Here is a 17829-nt window from a genome sequence, read left to right as displayed (position 1 = left end):
ATGAAACCTGTGAACTTTTTGTCTTCCCGGTGTAATCTAAACAAAAAACAATGATTTCATAACTCCACTCTAACAAATAGAGTTAAGAATTTTAATCTGCTATTTTACCATTAACAAACAAGTATGTTATAATCAAGTCCTAAATATACATTTTACTTAAAAGTCGATTCAATTTGCTAATTTTTCAATCTGAAGATAAAAGATCAATTTTGTTTAAGTTTGACGCCACTCTTATCAAACCTAAATTAAATAACCCGTGAATTTAAGCATAATAGGTCCAAAATTGTTCCTACCTGACAGTTACATAGTTATTAATTAATGCCGAAAAAATAAATACCCCTTTTAGTTGTAATAATTAGTTAGAGTCGAGTTAAAAAATCAATTTGTGCAAAATTTTCCTATAAGTTTTCCAAAATTTTATAAACTTTCGAAATCCAATCATTTCCCAACCTTTTACCAATTTGATAACAACCTGGTCTTCTTTCCCCGATTAATAAGGGTTCACTCAAGTCAAGTAATTTAACTGGAGGTTGAACTTATGCACGTCGTTCCCAGTTTGTGGATCATTACCAGCCTCGTCTTTACGTAATCGTGCCCCATCTTAGGTCGCAGATTTCTCAATATTTTCTCTCTTTCTCCCCGTCAAAAACTTTCACATTTTCACAAACTTTGCTTACTTACTAAAGTTTGGCATCATTTTCCTTCCTCCCAAATTTGGAGATGGATGGATGAATGGATAGATGGACGAGATGATTAACGGGGCAACTTGTCAGCATGCGATACACACGGAGAAAGTATCTTTCTTTCCTAACTTGCAAATCTAAAAATAAAAATATATGTGTACGAAATTTCGTATAATTCCATGTATTTTTTCGCCTTTAAAAGTTTCTACAATACCCAGAATTTAAATCGTCAATTCGACAAATCTACACGATCTTTGTAACTTACTCTACTTTTCAAACTTACAAATGTTCCCACACATTTTGAAAGGTTACAAAAAATCAGGTTACAAATCTGGGATGATTACAATTCTGGAAATCTACATAGATCTACATAACTCCTGGAAATTTAATAAATTTTTACTGTATTTTTTTAAGTTTCCCGCTCCTCATTCCCATTTTTCTTTACCATCCGGCCGCAGCTGTGCCCAGCTGGCGTCATATGTTTACTTTGGTTGTTTCTTAACCGATTTTGTTCGTCTTTTGTGAGATGTAGGGCGGGTGAGGAGAGAGAAGAGAGATCATTAGCGGATGAGGAAAGAGCTTGCCTGTCTGAAAACGTGGCTGAGAATCCTTTAACCAAAGTAATATCTGTATTTCCATAAGTGAGAGATTCCTCTTTTCCGTCGGTGGTGCAATTAAGCGTGCCATACGTCTGTACGTTCCCAGAAATGCTCATCCACTTCGACGAACCGATAAACTTGAGCTTTCCTTTCGGAGATAATTACAACCCTTTGAAGAAGAAAATGCATGGAGAAAATATGGACGATTCGAAATTCACACTAAATAATGAGTGAACTGATTTGGTAAAAGTTTTTGTCACCGGTTTGGTAATATTTTGAGAATATGTTCTTCCCGGAGAATCAAATGTTATTATTCCGTAAATAATTTGATAAGATATCATTTTTCTTCACCAAGCTTAAACAATACGATTTTTTCAACTGAACATTTCTAAATCCCAAGCAGAACCAAACCAAATGGAATCTATTTTATAATTTCTTAGCGAATGGCCTTAAATCCTTTTAACGGCATTAAACCTCGCTATATTTTTTACCTGCATATTTTTAATTTCTAAAGAGAGAATTTTTGCATCTGTTCCTACAATTTTTCGGTTCGTGTACCGTCTTAAATTATTTAAACTGCATCAAAACCCACCAAATTTATAAATTTTCTAATATTCAAAAAAATATTTCCCATGCAACTTGATAATTCCATTTCTACTTCTGCACACTGCAAGAGTTGATAGGATTACGACAACATGAAACATATTTACATTATCACTAGTTTAAGGACTTTCCGGAGCAAATTGATTGCACGCCTATAACCATTTTCTTTATGGCGAAAATGTAAACCCAGAGGAAAACCCAGATTAAGAAGAGATGAAGGATTTTACTGAGGAGGAGAAAGTAGATAAGTTTGGAGCTGAATCATTGAGCTTTCATCTCGGCGGTCGCGGTGGTTTTAATCCTCGTCAATCGAGAGGAATCAAGTTGATTGAACGCTTTCCAACAACTTTGTTTGAATTACTTCACTTTATGATCAAGGGTTTCCTGCATGACGGGAATTGCAGTCTTGGCTTTGATTAGTGACGTACAATTTTCATTTGAGGTGACAATTTCTTGACAAGATTACAGAAATGCATCATGAAATTGAGGCGGGAATCTATAGGAGTCGGAAACATCAGAAATAATTTCGGGACTGTGGTTTGTAGGTGTATTTGTGCCCTTCCCAATAGAATTATAAATAGCATGCCCTTGTCCAAATTCTAGGCTTGTTAAAGATCAAAATTTTAACCTGAAATAATTTAGAACCACAAACGCAATTAACTTTCCATTTGTGGGGTAGCCATAAAAAGTATAAATAATGGTACGAAGGAAGTTACAAAACTGTCTGATTTCCACGACATGCAAAAATTCTTATAAAATCTTTAATAGAGTGTCTTTATTTCAAAAGATATCACTGTTCTTCCTTCTTTGTAAAGTAATGTAAAGTATGTAAATTAATAGCAACATATTTGAAATTTATAGAAAGTACAAAAATTGAGTAACTGTGTGAAAATAAACACGTTGAATTATTCACGTTGTTATTTAAAACAAATTCGTACAATCCCGTCTTTATTCATGCAAATATTACACATTTATTTGGTACAACACTTACTTCGAGTTCTTAAATCTTCGCTAACAAAACCAACATAGTACACACTAAATAATCCGGAGTAAATGTTGTCGGTAATACAATTCTACCAAGTTGTCAGATTCAACCATAATTCTCATCCGGCTTTTTATATGTAGAAACATACTTCACGCTCGGTAATAAAGTTTTACCAAATTCATGTCAAAGCACATAATTCCCTCCAGGTAACAAATCTAAATTTTCATCCCTCTTCCTTTAGAGTTCTCGCTTTCTCCATTATTTTCCACATTTTCCGGCTTCATCTTCTCATCCATTGTTTGTTTGGAGAGTTTCTGGCAAAGTTCTGACCACGAGAAGAAAGTAACGTTTTTCGCCTTTTGTTCCCCACTTGCATCATTCCACGGCATCCAACAAAACCACTGCTACCACGATACAGAGAAAGTAGAGTTCCCGCAATTTATTGGTCCTGTGCTAGGACAAGCCGGGTAATTTATTCCTTCCGGGCAAACTACATCACATCATCGGAGATCCAACGCTAAGAACGTCATCAATTTTGACCCATTTCCATATGGTTCATGTCATCATCAATACGTGATTTATTGAATAGAACTGCGGTAAAAAAAAAACAATCACGTGCTTTATGCACTGTTCAAAATCTATATTTGCATCCTGATCTTTTGTTGTTACTTGTTTTTGCAGTGTTCACTAAGAAACGAGCGTGATAAAAAATAGTGCAGGTTTTTTAACGAAGAAACAATTCATATAGTTCCAGCAAACTATGACCAAAACTTTAACATACCACAATATGTGGTATGTTACCAACACAACTCATTACTAATAAACAAACATTTGACAAAAAGGGTCTAATCTGGACCCTTCAACGTGCTAAAAGTGAGCCCTTATCCTTTCTTTCACTTTATCTCATTATTAATAAACCATGAATAGAAATTTACTAACTCGGACGTTACAAACTATCTAAAGGACACAAAACAAAATAAGTTTATAAAAATTGCTAAATCGATAATACGAAATTTCTAAAAATCTGAACAAAAAATATTGCCATAATTATATTAAAATCCGAATGATTTTACTCACCAATCACCAACAGAGCAGAATCAGATGAACCTTCAAGGTATCTTACGATTTAACTTGTGTGAAAAATTAATTTCGGTGTCGATCCTACTCAATTTTTCATAAACGTATCGTAATTTTTGACTTTTTTGAGTAAGGCGCACTTCTTTGCCTTTCATTTAAAAAATTAAGTATTCCTTTACATAATTTCAAATTTGTTGAAATTTTAACTATATACTCCACTCTTCAAATTTTCCAGTACGTTTTTCAAATTTCGCAATTTCCGAAACCCTGGTTGTTTAATATACACTTTACCAAATTATTAAAGTCTTATGGCCCTATTCTTACTTAACCTTTATCCAAAATTCTAGAGATGCTCAACTGACTCAAAAGATAACATCATCTCTTCAAAAGTGTAATAACATCATTTTCTGGGCCGGGATTACCTCCAAATTGTAGTTTACTCCTAATTTCGTAATCTTTGAGGGGTCGAGTGGTTTGGAATTTTCGTGGATGATGCTTAAATATTTTATGGGCAAGAATCCCATATTCCCGTTCTTCTCATCCCCCGCAGGAACTCGCTCATCAGGCAAAAACAGGATTCCACCAAACATTCCCTCTCTTGTTGAGGTTTGCAGTGTAACATTTCTTTATATGACACTCTTAAAAACGGTGTTATGAAGTTTTATTGCTGGAATCACGAATTTCAACTTGTACCAAAATTATTAACGAAATGACAAACAGGTTAGGTTAAACTGATAATAATTAAGATAATTTGCATAAATTGATGCCTACCAACTGGGTAAAAAACATACTACCAAACGGGTTATCCGTGCGTAAAAAAATAAATATTTACATGTCCAATATTATAAGAAAATTTAAAATGTCACATTTTCACTACCAAGAATATTAAAAATACTACCAAATTGGTAAGCTTTCCGTACTGGTACTGGTCACACGGCCGCTTGGTAGCAATTTGTTCAAATCCTTTCTAAGAGTGTATCACAGTCCGAAATCTTTCCAAGATTTAAAACAGGGGAAAGTACACAACTTTCTCCTCGAGTAAACAACGCATGAAAATTGGAGCAAAAACAAATTTAATTTGCTAAATGGGTTTCCCTCTCATCTTCGCATCGTGACTGTCTTCCTGTGCAGATTATTGTTATTAAGGTCACCACAATCATGTGTAAAGTGTGCAAACATACGCCCGCGGTTGTCACGTAGACATGGGTACATGTTATCCCCTTCAAATAATTAACGAATTTTACTAGATAAATGTGTATGCAAACAAGAGAAAGTAAATAATCTCATTGTAAATATTGAGGGTATTCATTATTTCTTCGTATCCGTAGTATCGTAAAATAGTTTACGAAGAAAAAACAAGGGGTCAGGTTTAGTAAAAATCGTAAGCGTAGTAACGTGATTTTCGATGAGAAAATCTTACGACGCTTACAAAATCTCGTAAGCGTCGTAAGTATTTTACGATACGAAGAATACTAAAGATACGAAGAAATAATGAATACCCTCATTATTTAACTTTCAAACTTTATACGTAAATTTATCAAGCCAACGAAATCTACAATTTCCGCCAAATGTGAAAAATATGTAGTTCGTTTATAGAAAATTCTTCATTTAAGCCAACCAATTGCGTAGGGATTGAATTTTACACAGTTCCAGAAAATCACCCGCCTCGGAAATGATTTTTAACTTGAGTTCCTCTTATTAAATCCCTCGTGGTTGAAGGGAGGCAATTCAACCAGAAAATAGAATCCGGTCCTGTCCCCCGTCTCAATTTAATTTGAGGTTGGTTTTTGGTCAAGGGTGTGCATTATGGGAAGTCCAATAAATACGAAGCCGAATAAAAAGACAAACCATCCCCAAGCTGCGAATTTTATCTTTTTCATTACATGAGAAGAAATGACGCATATTTGATTAATTTTGGCCTCCTTGATTAAAAAATGTGCATGAACGAAAATACGATTATCAAATCCACGTGGCTAAAAGTATCTCAAGCAAGATATTTAGTAGAATTTCGTCGTTTTTAAATCATCTCTTCCTGGTTTACTTCCGTATAACGAAATGGTCCCAATATCCAAATCCCTAAATCTCGCAGTGGTAAAATTTTCTAATATATTTCAGTATTTCTGACGACGAATGTTAATTTCGAAGTTGAATTTTAGGCGAACATTTTAGAGTTCAAAAATGCACTAGTAATATTCTCAGATTTTATCGACATTTTGACATTTATTATCTGGAGATACTAACTAGCTTTATATATTTCCAATATTTTTTTATATACGCCGTGTAACCACTACAATTTTAAAATTCCCAAAATTAAATAAACCGGACACAATAAGTACAATTTCGTAAATATTTCGAAATACCTCTGCCAAATTTTCTACATCCCTGGATAAATTTTACCAGTGAAAATGTAACGGAAACGAACTTTCTGCAATGTCGTGTACATACATAGCAAGAAATCTACTCTGCACAGCTGCATCTTTGTAGCTGCTGCAACTCTGTGAAAACCAGTTTCTTCCTCGAAAGGTGGATGTGGATGGAGAGATGCGATATTGACAAACTTGAGACAAATGCATCTTTCTGTCTCTCCGTCCTTTCCCCCCTGTCGCGATGCATCATCAGACACACACTTCCGTCACCCTCGCAGCCAGTCATACCGCAATGAAAGTGAAAGTAGAGATGAGGATTTGTATTTTGGGACTGAAACTATGGGAGAGACACGTCCTTCAAAAAGACGACGGCACTCTTACAAATGTTGCAATGTCGTGAAGCATTTTTTTACCTAGTTGGTAACAATCGGATAAAATACTGATTTTGATAAAAAAATATCTTTTTACCGGAAGGTTTTACTAAGTGGGTCATATTTTTTAATCAGTTTTGACATTCCGGTAATAATACTTGTTACCAAATAAACCAAGTAATTTGTTACCAAATTGATCAATCGGATAAAATTTTTGAATTGGTATCGATACCTTTTTACCGCGAGGTTTTACCAGGTCGGTCATATATTTTTAATTAACTTTGACCTCCCGGTAATACTAATAACACTTGTTACCAGATAAATCTCCACCCAATTTTTCAGTGTTTCCCATCATTTCCACCGGACTGCCATTGCGATTCCCACAATTCGCCCCCATTCATGTTCACGGTCTTCAAAAGAGAATTGAATTTCTGTCCAAAAATCCAATTCCAGTCGCGAGATACGCTTTCCCTCCGCCGTCTTAAGTCGCACAACAGTGGAAGAAAAACTTCATTTATTTACCTTCTTCTCGCGTTTACGGGATGTCTGGGGATTTAATAATCCGACGAGACGGCGTAACCCCACCAAGCAAGCCACGGGTAGACTAAGGACGTACACTTGCATTCGTGAAAGTCGGAGGGTGTCAGCTTCATCCGTCTTATTTTATGAATGCATTTCAATTTCAATTTAAGTGGGAAAATTCAATCCAATGAACATTAGTAATTTTGGTGATTTGGATCCAATAATGAAGCGATTTATGTAAGACAGAACCGCCACCTCGAGCAAAACGATTTAATATTTGCATTTTAGCATCTCATTTTGACGTTCATCTCTACAAATCAATTTATTTCCGGTTTACAAACCTCGAATACGAATTCTCTTGTTCACTTCGCACCGGGTTAACTTAACACGAGTGGTTGGCCCACCTCGACATGGACAAATAGTAGATATTTGATACATAATTTAGGTATGTCTCTGATACGATTTTCGACTTTGTGACCAAGTTCACCAAACTTCAGATTGATTGACACCACTGACATCTCAGAACAAGACAAGGATCTTAATTTGCCAGATGACGAAAAAACTGGGACATTTTTACTCTTTGACGTTGATACTGACGTTGTTTTGCCAATAAACGTAAAATTCGCTATCACAGTCTGCAACGGAACCTTGCAAAATGAACCTTGTCCAAATTTTATGTTCAATCCATTTCTGGCAAAATATTTGGCACGCATCTTTTCCAGTAAATTTTTACCAATTTTTTACACTCACTTCCAAACACACTATTTACTAAATTATTCACCTCGAAATCGAATCAAGCACAAAATTGGCACACAAATCCCATTTACCCGCTGCTCCCAGTGACACGCAGGCTGACTGATTTTGTTACCAGTTTATTAAGAAAGAAAGTCCCGTTTTCCTAACTTTTATCCCCTCCGTGGGTCCGTACTTGTAGGCGAATGTAGTGTTATGACCGCCATGCATTTCCTAAATATTGCCTCGAAACTACGTATCTGGAGACGACGGAAAGCAACTTTGTCACTTTTATGGCTGAGAATCTGTGTCAACTCTTGCTCTATTTTATCTCCATTTTTCGGACACTGTATTAAATGAAGTCTTTCTCAGAGTATAAACCATCTGAGGAGAAAGAAGCAAGTCTCAAACCACGCTGTACGGACAGGGTGCCGCAAAGTTTACTTTTTGGCAATGAATTTTGATTTTTAATACTTCGATTTTTTTTATTAAAAAAATCTTCACTTGGATTTTTGTAATGACGAAATTCCCTAAACATCTATCATTTTCATGTTAATTTATACAAATTTGACAGAATTGGCAAGTTTGACAGATTTGCACGTCCGAGGAAAAATTTGAGGACATAAATATTATTTCTTACAATAACTTTTAGATAAAATCATCAGGGTCAAAAAGTAAAATTTCTTTAGTCTTTGTATACAACATAACATTGCATCACGTTATTGTCATTTGTGATTTCGGAACATCGGAATTATTAAATATTTTATTTGGTTTACTGGATTACATTGTAGTGAATGACTCATTAACTTATCTAATTACAAAATAAATACATAAAACTTTAAACAATATAATCCTTTATATTTACGTAAGATCGTTTTCCGTTGATTAAAAAACGCATTTAATGTTTTTAAGGAAACCCAGGATTTAAGACACACCATGAATAAAATCAGAATTTTAAAAACTCTAGATTTCAATAAAGTAAAACCCATGATTTAAAACGAAATTTGCAGAAAAATCCGAAATTTTCTGGGTAAATCATACCTTGCAACTAGTTGCAACACTGTCCAAACAAAAAAGTGGTCTCACAATATATTTAAGCCCAACTCTAACCAGGACGTATTGTACTTTCTCCGACTTTCTCTCCCACACAGCTTCCTTATTCCCTGCACAGATTTCTTCTTCGTCTTCCCTGCCATAGGAGTAGAGAGAAGCACATAAATTATGCAATATGTTACAACCAGCATAACTATTATCTGTCAGGCGAGGCAAGTGAAAGTGCACAGATTCATCTCAATTCGCTACATTATTTTTGCTCTCTATTTACCCTCCAGTTTGGACTGCAATGATGGTACAATTGTGGTTCTTATTTCGCCCAAAATTGCGCCAGATTACGAATTAAAGTGGGTGAAATGTTCAAACTTGGCGCGTTAATGGAATTCTAGGTGTGTAGTTGGTTAAGAGATAATTGTAATTTTAAAGCGGTTTTGTATCTTGGCTTTATTTTTATTGATCATGATTTTCGCGTAGATTGTAAAAATTTTGCGTTATTTTTTGTTTTAGAAATTATTGGACCTTCCCACGTTTCCGAGTATTACTCAAGAAGTTATTCACTGAAAATTCATTTTGAATCTGGCTTTACTACAGAGGAAGTTTGGTTAGTTTTTAAAGCAGTTGTCGTATTTTCAAACTTTTCTAAATTTCACACACATTATACTGAATTAGATTATTGTTTTCGATAATTATTAGAACAATTTCGACGTCAGAAGACAACTTATGGGATATTTTTGTTGGTTAATTGGATTTTAGGTTACTGACGCGTTATCTTTGTTTAGCTAAATTGTAAATTTTCACGACAAGCATTGCAGAATACTTGCATATTATGTGAACTCCCATAAAAATCTGCAATTTGGTACAGTTAAAAATGGCAAACATTTCCCAAACATTTCCCAAACTACGATATTTTGCGCCAATCCAATCTTACCAATTTTTGTCGCTGCATTTTTTTATGGATTCAGATATTGGTAAAGAATCAAAAGTACCTACTTCAGACGCTGATCTAAAATATGAGGCGATTGACGATGCCAGGGAAAAGATGATGCGCTACGATGACAATGCAAGCTCACTAGAAAAGCAACACATTTTCTTTTCAAAATCTCCACCACCAAGTTCTCAGACGGACAGGGTTCGCCAATGAAAAAAATAATGAATTTTCCATTGTGTTTTAGGTGCTTAAATCAGTTTTTTGTTGTTCAAACAAAATTTGTTCTATTTTGTGACTTTACAACTTGCATGTTTAGTTTTTTCTAATTGACATACATAGATTGTACTTATGATTAGTTTCTTCCAGTTTAAATCGGAATTTCTTATTATTTTTCTGTTTAAATAAGTCTTTGCTGTTTTTCCTGGTTTTTGCTAGTCTTATTTTCAGACCAATTTGTTTTGTTATTTAAAAAATTTCTTGCACTTTTTGTACGTTTGATATTGGTTTTGGCACATTAAAAATTGATGAATTTTGAAGTTTGCAATTATGTACGAATTCCATGATGGATCATGCTCAGATACCGCAGACTAAATATAAAATAAATATAAAAAACCAACACTTTCCAAAAAGGATCAGTTTTTTTCTTTCAGTTTTTTAACCTCACCCTTCATCCCGTGATTGCAGCTCGTATATCCAATCTAAAATCTTATTGTGATCATTTTTTCTCCTTCTTTTGCCATCTTTTTATCTGCACGGAGCACAATGGAGAAGACCAAAATTCCTTCCTTACGAACCTCCCTTGTCTCATGTGCCTTCCCAAAAAAATCCGAACCAAGAAAGTGTCCAAAATCAGGCTCGATTTTATTCTCTACTTGAAGCTTTCTTACAAAGGTGTAAACTCACAGAATAAAAAAGTTTTTAACGATCCAGAATTTCGTGGTTATTTACGAAATTTGAGGTTGAACACGAATTTGGATTTTTATTTTTGGACTTTTATCCCAAACGGTTATGCTTCACGTTTGACTTTTGACAAAAAATCTCTGGAAATACTTGCGTGGTGAACTAGCAAACATTAGAAATAAGTATTGCAAATAGAAAATATTTCTAAAATTGGTAACTAAAAATACCTCGCTGGTAGCTAAACGATATCAAATTAATAATCAAACAGTACCAAGAAACAAGAATTTGTGGTAAAAATGTTACTAATATGCATTACCAAGTTCATTTTGCTAAACAATAAGATTAGTAAAAAACACAACTGGGTAAACCTTCTTATGATTTAATTCAGCTTTTTTTAGGCACTACCGCCTCGGTAACGATTCAGTAGCCTTTCCTGATGAAAAAATTCAAATTAAATCAGCACTAACTTTCGCTACATAGCTAAAAATTCAAAATAATTTTACCCGACAAATTTCTAACCAGACCGGTATCGATTTATTTTTCACAAAGATCTCCCCGAAATGGAAACCTTGCCTTTTTACATGCCTAATTTACTACTTTCTACATTTTTGACATCCATTTTAATAATTTTTATCAAAGTGAAACTTCTCCTCCATGACTTTCACTTTCTTTCCATCAAACTCATACCCAGACGCGCAATTTGGCTTACTTTATGGAGACGAAGCCCATCGTTTTTTACTTTACCAACTCCTTAACTCAGCCCACCTTGCTTTCACTCACTTTCTCCCCGACTTGTTTTCCTTCTCCTCTCGTGGCGCGTTTCTTCTCCGGCGTTGAGGGAGCAGCGTTGAGGAGGAAGTGTTTAGATAGCTCTGAAGATACAAAAGGCGTTAGGACATGGTTTTGACGAATTCATACCTTAATTGCGGGATGGTTTTTAGTCGTAGAGATTTCTAACTTTTTTTATTTGAAAGCCCATGTCTCAAACTATAGGTAAGCATATCTGGCTTCCGATTTTGTGTACTCTGCGAAATGAGGCAAGGTCAAATTTGGAGAGGTGTCCTTTTTTAGTTTTCCAAACCAGTGTTTTTATAAAATGGCGTTGAGCGATATATTTTTTCTGAGGTCCTGATGCAAAAATCGTCTTTGCGACTATTATCAATGGACTTAGCATGCTTTTCACTATATAAAACCACTTTTGCCTTATGCTTATCTTTTAAGTCCGTTTTGCAGTCTAATTTCATACTTGTCTTAATGGAATGCGCTCTTTAACGCAACTCTTCCACTTTTAAGGCCCCCACATTTTACGACTTTGATGCTAAAAATCCCTAACGTGGTTTTTATCCAAGGTACATATAGTATATTGCACTGTAAGTACTTTTGACAAAATTTTGATAAGTGGTTATACCCCACGGACTGAGTTTTCATCAGACCTTATAAAATTTTTGGAAAAGTTCCCGTCGTTTTCGAGGTCGAACTTCAGAAATAATTTAACTAACCAAAACGCAATAATTTTATTATTTTGGCACTTGTACCTTGTAGATAAAATAGTTCTGCAGTAGGGGACACAAAAAGATTATTAAAATTTATTTTCGAAAAAATTTTACCATTAATTTTCCAAATAAGTTCACGAGTTTTTTAGGATTCCGCGACAGCTGATTAACTCGGGTCCTTCTCTAAAACTGTTTATACAAAATCTTGACTGTTTGTTTTAATATTACTTAGGACACTTCCAGCTTTACCCTCAATCTTCATTTGACCCAGTCTGTCAGTTTTCAAGGTCAGCAGGTCAATTTCCCGGTGCACGGTCCGATTTATCACTTTTCATGGAAAAGTATCAGCGACGATGGAGGCACAACGTTATGTAATTCATTGTGGATTCTTTTATTATTTCATGCAATGATTATCTAGGGTTGTAATATTAACAATCATCCACCTCTGACCTCTTGGGTTATCATGCTATATGAGTAATTCAGTTTGGAAAGTGTTTTTTTGGCTCCTTCAAACTCTGGGGGCACTGGAGGGGGCATTTTTGAAGCTATCGCCCTAAAATTTTAAACATATCTTTCTGAGAGTATGATCTTACAGCCTACAAAAAATCAGTTCAAAATTCAACTCCCCGCCAGAGATATTCATCCGAGAATTCGTCAAAACCATGTCCTAACGCCTTTTGTATTGGTGAAAGCACTTGGCAGAAAGTTGAGTTTCTTTAAGGAGAACAAGTGCCTAGTGGGTCCAAGGTGCTTTCTTTTTCTGCGTGGTTTTCTATGTGGGATGTGGGACTAGTTTGGCTTTTTTTTCTTTTGCTTGGTCGTCGTCCTCGTCGACGTGATGACGGTGGATTGGATACAGGAATGAATGAAGAATTCAAAAACGTGGTTTGGTTGTGCAGCTGCTGCTGCTTTTCTCACCGGGTTTGGACATGCACTCTTAGAAAGTTGGGAGAGATTTTTAACTCTGCCGGGTTGACATTGTCAATTTGGGCTTCATATTTACCAATTAATGGAAAACCTTTGGTAGAAATTGCGTTACCAGATTTTTAAGAGATGACGATAGAAGAAGCTGGAGGTTTTGGACGTTGGTGGTCCTCCTTTAAGCAGAAAGTGGATGCTTTCTCTTTGCGTGGTGAAGAAATGCTTGGCGAAGGCACGCACCACATTCCACAAAGAAACAGCAACGGACCGAAACTCTGTCGAGATGAACGCTACGATCGATCCGACCATCTTTCAAGTTTTGTATTCGAATTTTTTATAATACGATTTTTCAGACAAAATTTTTCACAAATTTAAATCACAATTAATAATTTGTTGTTTATTAGCAAATTTAGTAAAAGTTTAGAAACCACTTGATTCTAGTTTTTTATTTAATTATTTTGTTTTCAATCTAATTTCGACAATTAATTAGATCAAATAAACTCTTGAAAGTCATACACCTCAATTTTGTGGCCCATTTTGTTAATGCGAAAATGTTTGATAAATATATACAATTCATCAAAGCTGTCCGACTTTCTTATTATGAAATGCGCTTATCTATATAATCCTTTTGCACAATATTTCCAATTTCGAGTAATTTTTCTTTCCAATCCAACCCGTTACGTATTGGATTTTTCATTAACGATGTAATCGATTCAATTCTAGTCTGACTAGTTTATCTCGTAAGCATACAAGTCTGCAGCAAAATAAAGTTATCAAGTTGGCAAATATTTTGCTTAAAAATGATTTGCGAACTTGTTCATTTTCATCTAGGCTATGATATTTTTGCGAAAAGCTTGTAAAAGTTTCCTAAAAATAGGTTACAATGCGAAATTCATGTACATTTCTACCTTTAATTTATCCGGCAATGAGATTAAGGGTTAAAATTTACAAAAAATCGATCACACGTTTTATGCCGATCCTTAATTTGTTATGTAAAAATGCTACAAATTCGGGCAACCCCGTTGCAACTTTCTTTTCATGTGCGAAGGAAAAAATAATCTGGTTTTCCTCAGTTATGACTCGTGTGATTTATTTCCGTCCATAAATGAATGTGAACGAGACGTGTTTTTGCCAATAAGTTTTTCCGGTTTTGTAACGCGTCCACCCGATGCGCTCAAGTAGCTAAAATACCAAAGGGCGCTTTCGCTGGTGGTGACGAATTTGTCGTTGAATAACCCCGGAATGGTTTGTCGTAGCGGGTCAAAATTTTGAACCGACGAGCATGTTATTCTCAGATAGAGGTGTGCAAAAATTCAACTCCCTACTTTCAAAAATACCTCCCCCACAGCCCCCAGAAGTTGAGACACTCATTCCAACTCTTTCCAAACTCCGTCTAAAAAATTCGGTCTCCGCAGAAAAGATTTTCTTTTCAAGTATCCGAACTCAAAGAAGTCTATTTGACTTTATCGGGGGATTATACAGGTATTTCACTATTCAAAATGATTTTTATCCCCAATATACCCTCAAGGTCCTTTGCATAATCTTGGGTCAACTTTACCGTTTAGGAAGACACTGCGTCACGATGAAAAATCACCTTATTTATTTTTTTACCATACAATTGAGGAAAATATTTTTATAAAAGTGGTTTTAATACACGGTCCACATCATACCTTACAGATATCTTCGCTTTTTGCGGGACTTTGATAAGTGGGATGACACCACGACCCGACATTGCACCCACCACCATAAACTGTTTAAAAAAGTTCTCCTTACAAAAAAGCACCAACTTGCGTGAATTTTTTCCGGCATTTGTCGTGCAGTAAGCTCTTCGAACCCAATTAGTAACTTGTAGAGAAATTAGTGCTTCGTCAAATGTCCCCAATAACTCACTGTGATTCCTTGACAGAAAATTCAAATAATTTTTTTTGTAAACACGGGCGCGATTTTTTTCCTGTTTTTTGGTCAGCTGATGCACACGAGTTTTCCGACCAAGTCGTTTTTTCAAAATCGTAATTTCTCGTTCCACTGAACGCTTAGAGACCCCAACCTTACGGGGAATTTCCTTTTGGGTCAGTGGATTGTCTTTTGAGGTCAATAGGTCAATTTTCCTCAACACAGTCGGAATTGACACTTTTTTTGCCTTCTTCTAGGGGGTGGTGGTTGCCCACTACTCAAAATTTCCCGCTTTTCACCTATATTTTTCAATACCTTATTGATTCAAGATTTCGAAAATGTTTTCCCTTTACTTTTTAGATGTTTTGTTATTCGGCTGTGCGAGTATTTAAGTTTGGAAACAGTTTTTATGCGTGTCTCAAGTTCTGGGGGCTGTGGGGGAGGTATTTTTGAAAGTAGAGAGTTGAAATTTTGCACACCCCTATCTGAGAATAACATGCTCGTCTGTTCAAAATTTTGACCCGTTACGACAAACCGTTCCGGGGTTATTCAATGACAAATTCGTCACCAACAGCGAAAGCGCCCTTTGGTATTGCTTTGATGAAGACGCGAGCAATAAATAAATATGTCAGAGAAAGGAAGGATCTTGGTTTAGCATTTTCTAAATTAGGGATAATTGGGGGGGGGGAAAGGTCGCACAGAAATCGCACATTCTAAATTGAAATGGTGAATGGATACAAAGTGGTGAATTTCTGAATTTGAAAATTTGGGGAACTTGTATTTGCTGGGGAATTTGCGAAAATGCAATTAAAAAATATGTAAGAATTCTGTACGCCTTTTTGGTCCGACAATTGAAGGGCTGAAATTACAGTAGATTTCAAATCGCATTGAAAACTATAGAAAAGAACAAAGTTTACTAAAAAAAACTTTTATTTTTTCTTAGTTTCATTAAAAGGTCACTTAATTTGGTGAACAATTGCAATTTTTTAAAAATTATTTATCGATAATTTACAATTTACAGAATGGTAATGTTTTTCTTTGCTCAATAACAACGTCGTAAATAAGAATTCTACGAAATTGAAATAGCGTAAACTATTGTCGGATATGTATCAAATTTTCGAAAATGTTACATATTATTTGATGAAAGGCGAAATTTACATATATTACGACTCCATGTCTTGAATTAAAATTCGTAATTTATTCTTCAAAAGTAAGTAAAAAGAACAATTTCCTTAAATTGTATCAAACAAGGTTCAAATTTTCAAGTTTGTAAAAATTTCAAAAATTATTTTCCTGCCTTCAAATTTTTGTTTGCATCATTGACCCAAAACATCGCACGATAAGGAATATATATATTCTAACAAAGCTACATTTTTCATCGTGTGCCAAAACATGACAATGTGACCTTGCAAATCTTGAGAGATCAGAACAAGCGGAATTTTATGTCCGTTGTGGTTTTCGTGATGATTTATTCGATATTTATCTCAAACTTATTGAGAAATCAGCTCGTTTCCTTTAAGACGAAAGCATGCGGGGTTTTCCTCCAGGATAATCAAGTTTCTTTCGAGTTATTCAATACATATTATGTCATAGAACTAAAAATCCGGAATTTTGGACATGAAATTAATGCACTGAGCATCAAAATAAGTAAAACACTACATTGATGGTTATATATTCCAATTAGAATCTATTTTTTCCTCCGTCTCTCATAAATAATGGTCTAGTCAAAAACACATGATACCCACTTTTTGCAAACTTTGCAAAAAGTTGGCAAAAAGATAAAGACGTTGGAAATGGTGATTTCTTCCTTGATAAAGAATCCTATGCAACCTCTCGAGTACTTGAATTATTACAGAAGTTGATAAAATATCAGTCAAAAGTGCAAAAAAATTATTGCTCAATTTACAATAAATTTTATACAGTATTAAAGACAACATATGTCATGTTAAGATTTCGCAGGAAACATTGTTGGGTTCGAGAATGCAGAATACCTAAATTTGTATTCCCGTACAAGTAAAAATGTGCTAATATTATGACCAGATTTGTAAAATATCTATTGAAAAATTTTCGAAATTGAAATTTGTGACACTTTAACATCAAGAAATAAATAAATAAATTTAGGTTCTAATTTTAAATTTTCCAGATAAATTGTTTGGAACTGCCCCAGGTCTTACTTAAAAACGTCCAATACGTTTACGTATCATTTCGTACATAAAAACCATCATCATTGAACTACCAGTAAAAAAATATCGCAAAATTTGTATTTATTTTGCATTTGTAAAATAAATAAAAATCAGTTATCTCTTTTAACGTAATAATTGCCTTCTTGTTTAACAAACCCAACGGTCATTTACATTCTCTTAACTATCAAAAATTACCACTAAACATTTCCTACCATTTTCCCTACCAAGTTTGATTTTATTAAAAAACAACATTACTACCCCACATCACTTCAAGAATTCAATTGTGATACGATGTGGATAAATTTGAAATTTGTGGATCATAAATTTTTATATGTACCATCGGAATTTTCGTCTATTCCGTAATTTCTGGTCGGGCAATCTTGGCGCAGTCATAATTCTTCAACTCTTGATCTCTCTCTCTCTCCTCCATAGCTTTTGGCTTTCTTTGTTTGAAAAGTTTCCTTCCTTGGGATTTCGTAAGACAACTTTTTTTCCTTCATAACCAACCAAGTTTTCCGAT

At 34.8% G+C, this 17829-nt stretch overlaps 1 protein-coding gene across 1 annotated transcript in view; it reads left to right on the top strand.

Annotated features, from left to right (window-relative positions):
- LOC110853552 (protein artichoke) overlaps positions 1–17829 on the top strand; it is a 208977-nt gene that overhangs the window by 24589 nt on the left and 166559 nt on the right. The window lies entirely within an intron of this gene.

The sequence above is a fragment of the Folsomia candida genome, unplaced genomic scaffold (genome assembly GCF_002217175.1).
Source record: "Folsomia candida strain VU population unplaced genomic scaffold, ASM221717v1 Fcan01_Sc008, whole genome shotgun sequence".
Classification (NCBI taxonomy): Eukaryota; Metazoa; Arthropoda; class Collembola; order Entomobryomorpha; family Isotomidae; genus Folsomia; species Folsomia candida.
The sequence above is the reverse complement of the archived record's forward strand: the minus strand, read 5'-3'. Positions and strand labels throughout refer to the sequence as shown.